Below are 10,878 nucleotides of genomic sequence, written 5' to 3' on the forward strand. Positions count from 1 at the left end.
AAGGCGCGACAAATATCGCGGATCTCATTAGTATTTGTTGAAGTGGAATGTAAAATCCAGTTCAGTGACAAACCACATATAAGACGATATAAGCCGGATGGTGGAAAATAGTTCACTACTCCCTCTCAATTAATTATCTCCTACGTTCTTCTAATGAACAGTAACCTAAATTTCTCTTATATTTGAGATACCTCTCTCACACATTCGAAAACCATTTCATCAAAATAAATTCAAACACACTTTATGATCACGTCTTAGCCAGTACGTTGAGCATAGAAATTAAAATGTGAGTATCACACTCGGTTGTCGATAAAGAAACCAAAACCAAAAGAATGTGAGTAAGATATATAAGTTGGTGAATGTGACTAAAAAGTTAACCGACTAAATGAAATTCCTATGAGGATTTTGTTAAAATTAATGACAAAATCTTATGCGAATCAGTAAGTCGGAAACACTAAGACAAAAATCGTCATCCGGTCCGTCGCACCAAATATGTCAAAAGTCGCACCTAATAGTTAATTAGGTGCGACATTAGGTGCGACTCCCGTCGCTAAAGGCATTAGGTGCGACATGCCACACCTAATAGTCATATATTTAGGTGCGACATTTTCGGGTGCGACAATGTCGCCCCTAATACGTTTTTTTAATTAAAAAAATTAGAAAATTAAATCAAAATTCATTTAAGCGGCAGCGGCTGGACGGGGCGGTGCAGCGGCTGGACGGCAACGTGCAGCGGGGCGGGAAGGGGCAGCAGGGCAGCGGGGCTGGACGCGGGACGGGGTGGGAGGGAGAGCGGGGCGGGGCAGCGGGAGGCACGGCGGCGGGGAGGGACGGCGATGGGAGGGACGACGACGGCAGCAGGGATGGACGGCGGCGGCTGACTGGCAGAGAGAGACAGTGTGAGACGGTGAGAGAGAGAGAGACGTACCGGGGAGGGACGGCGGCGGAAGAACGGCGGCGGGGAGCAGAGAGAGAGACAGATCAAGTGAGAGAGAGTGAGCGAGAATGAGTGAAAAAGAAGGAAGTTCGGGTTTAAAAGCCCCAATTCATATTGGGTGCGACATTGTCGCACCTAATATTCATATTGGGTGCGACAATGTCGCACCCAATATAAAATCCCAGGTCTAAAAAAATTCGGCGGGATTTCGCTGACAACTTTAATTTTAAAACCCATTTGTCGCACCTAAAGGTATTCGGTGCGACAATTTCATATTAGGTGCGACATTGTCGCACCGAATAACACTAAACATTAGCGAAATTTTTAGTCATCCGGATGAGTATCTAATGCGACATGTCGCACCTAATATGGGCTTAGGTGCGACTATTAGGTGTGACATGTCGCACATAATATCCTTCCGTACCCAATATGTTAATTTGTAGTAGTGGAAATCAAATCGGATCATGTTATCAAATATTTCTTAACTAAAAAAAATGATCTTTTTAGTTTAATTCGTGCAGAAAAGAATACCTTACGAAAATGACAAATTTTGTCAAACTAAATAAAATTACGCCAGAGAGAAATCAAGAGCAAGTCTCCTTCGTCAATAATTTTAATCTTACGTACTTTACAAGTTTCTCATGTAAGTGTGAGAATGCAAAATGTTGCAAATATACACATTTTTAATGGAAAATTCTCATTAATAGTCAGAACTCTTCAGCCATACAAAGATCTCGGACAGAGGCCGGACCCTCATTCAACAAACAATATGGTATGATCGGAATGTCAATCTCGACAACGAACTCCTTCAACAGTGATCATCTGCAATTCCTTGAGGGAACAAGCTAGGGCACTGTCTAGTAGAAGACAAGCGCTCAAAACCAACGTCAACCTCGTACTCTCGAGGCACTCCGGACCTGCCAGTCTAGACATGAGAAACTCCAACTAACACCCATTTTTTTTCTTCAGATTACCCATCTCGTTGTCTATCTCTAACTCCAAAACAGCCCCCATTAATTAGGCACTAGCCAAAATTAAGCACTGACACAACTAAATAATCCAATCAGAATCAGAAACTGAAAACAGCAACTACCAAACAAAGAAAAAAAAAACAACTTAGCATAACTCTAAACTGAAAGTAAAACAACACTAGAAAAAGAAACAACTTCACTCCCACCACCCTTGACCCGGTCGACCTTGCAAATGTACATATCCTCGTAATAAAATGTTCGTATATTGGTTTGGTTTCAAGTTATTTTCATAATAATGACTTCAATGATTTGTCGTATCGGCTCCTATATTGGTCGTATATTTTTTTTTTTCGTTCTTCTTAGCATTCGTAATTCGTGATCTTAAACTTTGAAAATTTGTGCTTCATACCTTCTTTTTAAATTGAATTTACCATCCTAAAACATTACAAAATTAATGTTGAGACGTAAAACATTCAAGTGTCCTAAACCTCAATATAGTTGATTTTTTGATAGATTATTTTTCTTATGGTCAACTTACCATTTTATCATAATAATATAAAAAAATTAAAATAAGGCCGTGACAAATTTTCAAAAATCAAAGACTATTGATTCCGAGAGAAAACAAAAAGATCATGTAAAAGCTAATCTATCAAACACGGAAAGTTTCAACGACCGCATCAAGTTAAATAAGTGTTCTAGTTCGTAAACATGTACCAAATTCAGTATCCAAAATTTAATAAGACTAAATCGAATGCTCTAAATCTTCTTATCAAGGTTCAAACTTCAAGGTTTGATGAGGTTCGAGACTTAAGACTTATAACAAATGGATAAATTTAATAATAAATCAACATAATTCAAAATAAGATTAACATGTTAAAACTACTTTCAGTAAAAATATTAACTAAGATCAGACAAAAGCCTGGTTTTCTGTTCAATTTCATAAATAACCTTCTCATATATCATTGTTAGTATCAATATTAATTTAAAATGTATAAATTCAAAAATATAAAAACTAGAGATGTGAACCATATAAAAAAAATTAATTAAATTTACAATTGCATCTGTCAAAATACCTTATAAATATTTGTACATTGTGTTTTACCATCAAGCACATACACTTAGCGTGGAAATAAATTATATATGTGGGTTTTTTTTTTTAAGGTGCTTGAATTCCAAATCAAAGAACATCTGTATCCACATAGTATAAGTAAAAATCAACATCTTAACCACATAGCACAAAAAACATCTATTAGAAAAACAATCTTAAATAATCGAATCAATAATTCCATGTTAGATAGATACCTTAATAAACTAATTAATCACCTCACATCATCTCATTTTAAATTCGTCTTAAGCTGTCACATAATAACCAACAAATAAATAAATAAATAAACTAATTAACGAGCCAACATGTATCGTATAGGGTCAAATCCCGGCAACGAACGGAACTCCGGTGCCCGGCAGCCACAGATTCCCGTCGATAAACTTTTCGACCGTATAAGGCAAAACATCGGACGGGTTTTCCAAAACCCGATACCCGGTCCAGTTAACCCTATGCTCAATGGAAGCGCCCGGGCCCGAGTTATTATACTCAGCGTAGAACAGCGTGGCTAGGGCAAACGTCCCGTTCCACTCGAGCCACCCGGCGGGGTCCACGAGGGAATCTATGTAGTTCCCGGTGAAGACGGTCCTCGAGAGCTTCTTCCATGGCCGGCCCAGGTAGGTTCGGAAGGAGGACTGGACGAGCTTGAGATCTTCGGAGGCCGCGATCTTCGAGTTTTGGATCACGATCCCGCCGCGCTCGTGCGAGCTGTTTCGGCTCTGGGCCGTGACGGCGATTTTCTGACGTGGCATGGGCCGTCGCGCGTAGATCGTGCAGTCTTGGAGGACCGCGGCGGCGTTTCCGAAGATAAAGTCAACGGTTCCGTAGACAGAGCACTCTTTGTAGAATTGGCGCATAGAGTGGACGTAGAGAGTGTCTTGGTAGCCCTCGAAGCCGCACCGGAAGAACACGGACATGTCCGCACCCGATCGCAGCGCTACTGCCTGTTGGTTTTGCGGGCCCGCCGTGTTTCGGAACGTTATGTCCTTCGCTATGAACCCCTCGGCGGTCACACCTGAAAAGAAATAATATAAAAAGTTAAAAGAGTACGTATAGTATTTATGAAAAGGAAAACAACAACGTCATATGGATAAACAGACCATGTTTCTAAAAAAAGAACAAGTCATATAGACGTTCATACGGTGTAACATATCTTATAATTTTTTTAAAAGAGTTCACACGCTTTTTATGAACTAGCTAGCTAGTCACAATTCCCCCAGTGTTTATATAAACAACGGTATAATATGAAATTAAAGTCGCGAAACTCTAGAGAATTCTCTCTAAATTTGATCTTTTTTGGTGAAAATAGTACGCATAAGAAAATTTTCTTTTTGTAGACTTAATATTATCAAAATATTAAGACTAGACTCATTAGTTTAATAATATCCAAAATTAGACTTTTGATAATTAAACTAATGGGTCTAGTCTTGATATTTTGATAATTTTTAGGTCTATAAAATGAAATTTCTCTTTTTTTCTCTCTCTCTCATTTTATTTATATTTATTTAAAAATAAATTAAAAGGATTAAATTAATTACTTATTTTGATTTGGAGGAAGAAAAAAAGAAAAACACCGCGTAAAGGGATAGGGATAGATGATCTAGATTCTTAAATTATGGTAAAAGAATATCCTTAATTTAGATCACGTGACCAACCCTTTAAATGTAAACTCCATTTTTATATATATTATTAGGTAGGTCATATACCAAAAATAAACAATGAGAAAAATAGACAAGTGTTATTTGACTAACATTATTCCTAGTATGTGCACTATCATGTTTTATATAGACACTTACCAACTGTAGCAGTTTTGAAAGTGCTAAGGCCAACATGAGTGACAACACTACGGTTTCCGGTGATAATAGTAAAATTCATTCCATCTCCGACGAGCATTAAGTTCTTGAACTTCTTCCCAATAACGAGATACTCTTCATAAACCCCTTCCTTCACCCAAATCACAAACCTCCGATTCCTGTCTTTCCTCTTCTCCGCCACATCCATCGCCGCCTGGATCGTCGTGAACTCACCGGAACCATCTTTAGCCACCACTAAGTCCGGAAACACCGCCGCCATGGGACCCGGCGCAGTGGGACCCGGCGCAGCAGAGATCCAGCTCGGAAACCCTTCCTCCTCGGACAGAAGGGACAGCGCGTTGCTCACGAGCCTCGACACGTTGTTGTCGGAGACCATAGGCAAGACAAGGTAGTCCGAGACGCCGAGATCGGTGAATCCATCGCGGCAAGTCTCGAGGTAGGTCAGCGCAGCGCTAAGCCACGTCTGCGAGTCTCTGGCGGCGGTGGGCCCGGGAGCGGCGGCTACGGCTAGGGTTTTGTTGATGAGGTAAGCGGCTTCGCCGTAGAATTCGAGGCAGTCGAACCACGCAGCTCGTTCGCTTGCGTCGCGGCATTTGGGGCCGAGCTTTTTGTTGTGATCCTCGGCGGTCACGGCTTGTTCGAGAGTGAGCTCGAGATTGAGCCGATTGAATTCGGACTTTTGGAGATGGAAGTTTGGGTTGACATAGCTAGGGTTTTGGCCTCCGCGGTGTTGCCACGTGTACTTGCATGTTTCTGGGTACGGTGTTGTGTTGCACCACCAGTCGAGAGCGAAGCTCTCCGATAGTGGAGGACCAGACCGAGATTGTGATCGGTGTAGTGAAACCAAAGAAATGAGTAGGGTTATTACAAGCCCTAGATTTTTGGCCATTGTATTTGTGTTGGCTTTTTTTTTTTTTTTTTAAGATGGTTTATTATTTTCTTTTGAGTTTTATAATGTCTTTATATATAGGGGTTGGACTGGTGAATGACAGGTTGGCAAGGTTTCGGAAATATGGAATAAGAAGTGATTATATGCTTTCTAAAAAAAAAAAGAAGTGTTTATATGCCAACTGTATGTTACGAGTCTTAAGACAGTGTAGACATTTTTCCATGTTTATATTTCTCCTTTCGAGTTTTTGTGTGATTATTTTGTAGCCTTTTTTTTTCCCTTTTTTCTTTCAAGGACTGTCTTACCCGGTGAGGAGAAATTCTAACACGTAATTAGTTGGTGCTTTTATTTGTTTGAGGTTAGTACGCTGAACTATTCCCCAAGTGACATTTTAGATTTAGACTACTATTAATTTTGTATATATTTTTTTTAGTCACACTATTGATCTTAGTCAAAGTATCTGATTTAGCATAGCATTTTGGTCTAAATCATTACACGAGTACTTACTTTTATAAACTGTTTATGGGGTAAAATAGTCCTAAAACTTTTAATCTTCTATAGCATTTTAGTATATAAACTATTGATAATATCGTATAGCAATTTACTCTAAATTTGTAGGCGAGTTACATGTCAGTCTACAAATTTAATTATGGAGTAAAGGTCATTGACCATTGATATTATTATAAAATTTTAGTTCTCAAAAAAGTTATAAAGTTTTGATGAAATATATCACCTAAGAAATTAATTACATATTTGTAAATTTAAGCAAGAGCGGGTTAGGTATCTAGCCCAAACAGTCCCCTTATTTTAAAATTACAACCCAATTATTAACATATTTAGAAAAATAGTCAATGTATTATAATAACATTCAAATATTCCAATAATATCCTTAAGGGTTATTATTTACTGTCATCTCTGTCGTCTCCGGTACCGGAATCGGAGCTTTCATCAAAGTTTCAAACGGTATAATTTCAACCCTAGCTTCAGATCCGAACGTCGCCGTTAATTCGATCGCCTCCAACGTTGCTCCATTCTCCGGCGAAGTCTCGTTCGTCTATGTTGAACATGAGGTCTTAACATTCGGCGACGAAGCTCTCAAATCTTAGCTTTTTCCGGCGATTTCAAGACTGGACTTGCGACCTTCAAATGGTCGGATCGGTGTAGCCGCGGAACTCTTTTATGTTCGAAATCGTTTCCGGAGGCGGTTAATCGAATTAACATTCACAGTTAATCCGAATAACTATCTATGCAGAACTGGACTTGCGATTTTCGAACGGCCGGATTGGCGCAACGACGAGACTCGCCGATGTTCAAAATCGTTTTCGAAAGAGGTCCATCACAGTTAATCAAATTAACCGTGACAGTTAATCGGGATTAACTGTGATAGTTAATCAAATTAACTGTGAACAAAAAACCCTACAATCTGAAATCAAACCTCCACCGCCGCCTGCGTCGGCCTCGCCTCCACCGCCTTCGAGTTCAACACGCGATTCAATCCGGAATTCGGCGACCCGAACGACAACCATGTCTGAATCAACCTCGGAACACCCGGTGAGAAGAACCGGTGCGAGTTTCTCCGGAAAGGACACGAGGCGGTGGCGATCGAGTCCGAAGCTCCTTCTACGGCGCCAGCGACGGCGAGTCTCCGACGAAGATCCGGTGTATTGCAGAGGAAGATTGTGGTGTAGTGTGGTGTTTGAGTGTGGGTGTGGTATTTGGGTGTATGGGTGTTTGGATGTGGGTGTGGTGAGAGAATGACATTTTTGGGACTTTAATTAATGTTGACTATCTTTTAAAATAAATTGATAGTTTGACTATTATTTCAATCTCCCCTCTTAATAGATGCTAGATACTAAAAAATCTCTAAAATTTGTTACTACCTAACCATATAATTATAACCGTTTCAGATTGTTAAGAGTTTTTTATGGTTCTTTTTCGAATTATAAACATGTTTTAAGTTATTTAAGTGATTTATTATTTTAATAGAAATTTTTAATAGAAATGATAAAAAAAATGTTAGAAAGTTATTTGAGGATCAATAACTCATAAACTTAGGTACCAAAATAATATAGATGCAATTAGGTTTATTTAAGCTATAAAAATACAAAAAATTAAGAAAATAGCCAACTTTAATGTTTGATATTGCTAAATAGTCAACGTTTCTTAAATTTTAGGTAAATAGTCATAAATGATGATGTGGCTTAATATATGACAGTGATTATTTATTTAAGATTTACGTTTGTAAATATATAAAAGTGAATATTTACCTAAGATTTACCAAAAGTTGGCTATTTAACAATACCAAACGTTTAAATTGGCTATTTAATTTCCTAATAAACCCATAAAAATAACCTTTAAAAAGAAGAAAGCAAGTTTTGACCATTTTAGAGGAGTCTAATATTCTTCTAGACCTTTATTAGTGTCTTTTTTTTCATGCTTATCTATAAGCTTTTCATATTATAATTTTAAGTAAATACTGTTGAATGTATATCATACAATTAATACAAGTTAGATGTGAATTCAATTTACAGGTTATGCAATGAATATACAGCTATATGTATAAATGTGATGAAATGAATTGACTACAAACACCCATGTAAAATTCTTTTAACCTGTAATATTTCCATGCTAGCTTGATAAATCATTGTAACCCTTTGATCTTGCAAAGCCCCACGATATGAGCAAAAAGTTGTATTATGGGTGCTCAAAAACACATGCATTTCATGAATACGACTAAAACTGCTTATGATTCGGGGTATTTGGGAATAGACAGCACAGCCATTTCAATGCTTCTATTAATTAGCTCTCATGTCCAAAACCGAAATTCGATTATCCGAATATTCGGTTATTCAGTTTCTTAAATTCAATATCCAGTTTTAATATCCGATTTTCAAAATTCGATTATTCGATTCTTTAAAATCCGGATCCATTTTTATAACCGATTAAAGAAATCGTTTATCCAATTTTTAAAATCCATAATCACTTTGAAACTAGTTTTTGAAATCATACCCAGTTATAATATTATTTCAATGACCAAAATTCGAGTAAAAATGAATCATACAATCCTAGCATGATTATTATTTTTTTCTTAATTAAAAAATAATCGTTTAGATATACGATATCCGATTTTTTCAATATTTAGATTCGATATCCGGTCCAATTTTTTAAACAAAATGCTCAAGTTCAGAGGTGGACGAAGAAAACACTCTCAATTGGTGAGAATGAATCAGGAATATAGTCGATCGATACATAATCATTGATTGAAGAGATGGACATTGGAGGTGCAATTAAAAAAAAAAAATAGTAGACCAGAGAAATGAATACTCTAATTTCTTTAAACACTTTGAAATTACCTAATGTGGTTAAGATGGTTGTTTAGATTGTAGGTTGAACAACTTATTGAACAACTGATTATTTTTAAAAATATTAATCAAGATGATAAGCAAGCAAACAATCAAACAGAAAGCAAAAAAGAACACAAGACAATTGGTAACCATGTTCGGTAAAAATTTATGTGTCAAAATCAATCTTTAGATTCATTCCCAATGAAAACAATATAGCACAAAAGAACGTTTTAGACAGTTTCTTACTAACAATATATATTTTAGAATAAGATAATTATTTAATGTATATCATAAAACACAAAAAATAAAGAAATTTGTGACTTACTAGTCCATTCCAAAGATCACGTTTGGAATATAGCCAATGTTTGAAAACTTATTAAAAAAATAGCCAAACAGTTGAGGTGGCACTTGAATAAACCATTTGAATTTTCTATTTTGTCTTTTTTTTCAAAAATTCGTCACTATTTCTCTCTCATACAGTTTTTTTTTCTCATCAAAACTTCAAAAATTCATATCTTCCACATATGAACTCGAAATTGAGTGAATTCCAAATCATACGGATTCGTGGCGATGAGAGCTTCAAAAATAGATCCATTGTATTGGATGGAAAGTCATGTCTTTTATTGTAGAATTCCGGCGGACTTCAACATTAATACATTAATTGTCATTAATGTCATTTTTTAAATTCGTTACATTTTTTTTGTTAATTATAACATGTTTAAAAATGAGGATATTTAAGTCAAATATAATTGTCATTGGCTATTTTTTTAAAAAATTTGCTAACGTTGGCTACATTCCAATTTTATACTTTAGTTTTGGCTGCAGATCTACAACGCTAAAAAATAAATTCAAACATTATAAATGAAAATGACATATCAAAACACTCTTTCAGATTGATTATATTTTGAGCTTATCAATTGTTTTACAACTCATTCTAAACAACTAAACAATATTAATGTACATTGGTATTAATACTAATTAGGTTTGGTTCGGGCCCAATCCTTTTTAAATAAAATAAAATAATATTATATTTTTTGCTTCAAATTTATATTTTTATGTATAAAAAAAAAATACTTTTGACACTTAAATTTAATTTTATATTAATGATATTAATTTCTTTTACTAACATACTTGTTGTTTTGATTAAAATTGTATTTTTGTAATTTAAAAAAAATATTTTTACATTATTTTTCATGATTATAATTTGGTCTTTTTGAGGTCCAATATAGACTTTTTTTCAAGTTTGGGCAGTCCGACTTACGACCCTAAGGGTCGAGGACTTAGTCCTAGTTTGAGCCTAAAGTTATATTCGTTAGGCCCGGCCCGATCCTCCAACAAAAAAGTTTGAGCTACGGCCGGGCTCGGCCTCGTTTGGGCTAGATGATTCACACTTAGTGCCTTTTTTTGTTACAAGCTAAAATGTTGCAGCAAATTATCTAGCAAAAGACTTTAATTAGCATATGCATTAATCTTAAGTAGTCTAGAATATTCTACATAATTGCCTATATAAAAGCAGATCGATATTCCTAAAAGCTGGATGATTTTTCCATCCGTGATATTCCTAAAAAAGAAAAAATCGGTAAATTATTGACCACCGATATAATCAGTGCTTTACGAATCATTAGAGAAATGATTAGATCTTAGAGATTAAAAATTAAAAAGCTGGATGCATTTTATCCCCATGAAATAATTCCCACAATTTTAACACTAATTATCCCCATGAAATAATTCCCACAATTTTACCTTTTTTTTCAGTAGCGTTGCATAAAGTGGGCAAAAATTTATAGCAAAAATAAATAAATAAATAACCACACAAATAAA

The 10,878-nt window shown here is 36.1% G+C and overlaps 1 pseudogene; it reads right to left on the reverse strand.

Moving 5' to 3' along the window:
• Positions 1 to 3,333: 3,333 nt before the first annotated feature.
• Positions 3,334 to 5,713, reverse strand: LOC149379931 (pectinesterase pseudogene; annotated as a pseudogene).
• Positions 5,714 to 10,878: the final 5,165 nt, after the last annotated feature.

This window comes from Urtica dioica, chromosome 12 (assembly GCF_054948205.1).
Source record: "Urtica dioica subsp. dioica isolate 48M chromosome 12, U.dioica_male_clone48M_v1_H2, whole genome shotgun sequence".
Lineage (NCBI taxonomy): Eukaryota > Viridiplantae > Streptophyta > Magnoliopsida > Rosales > Urticaceae > Urtica > Urtica dioica.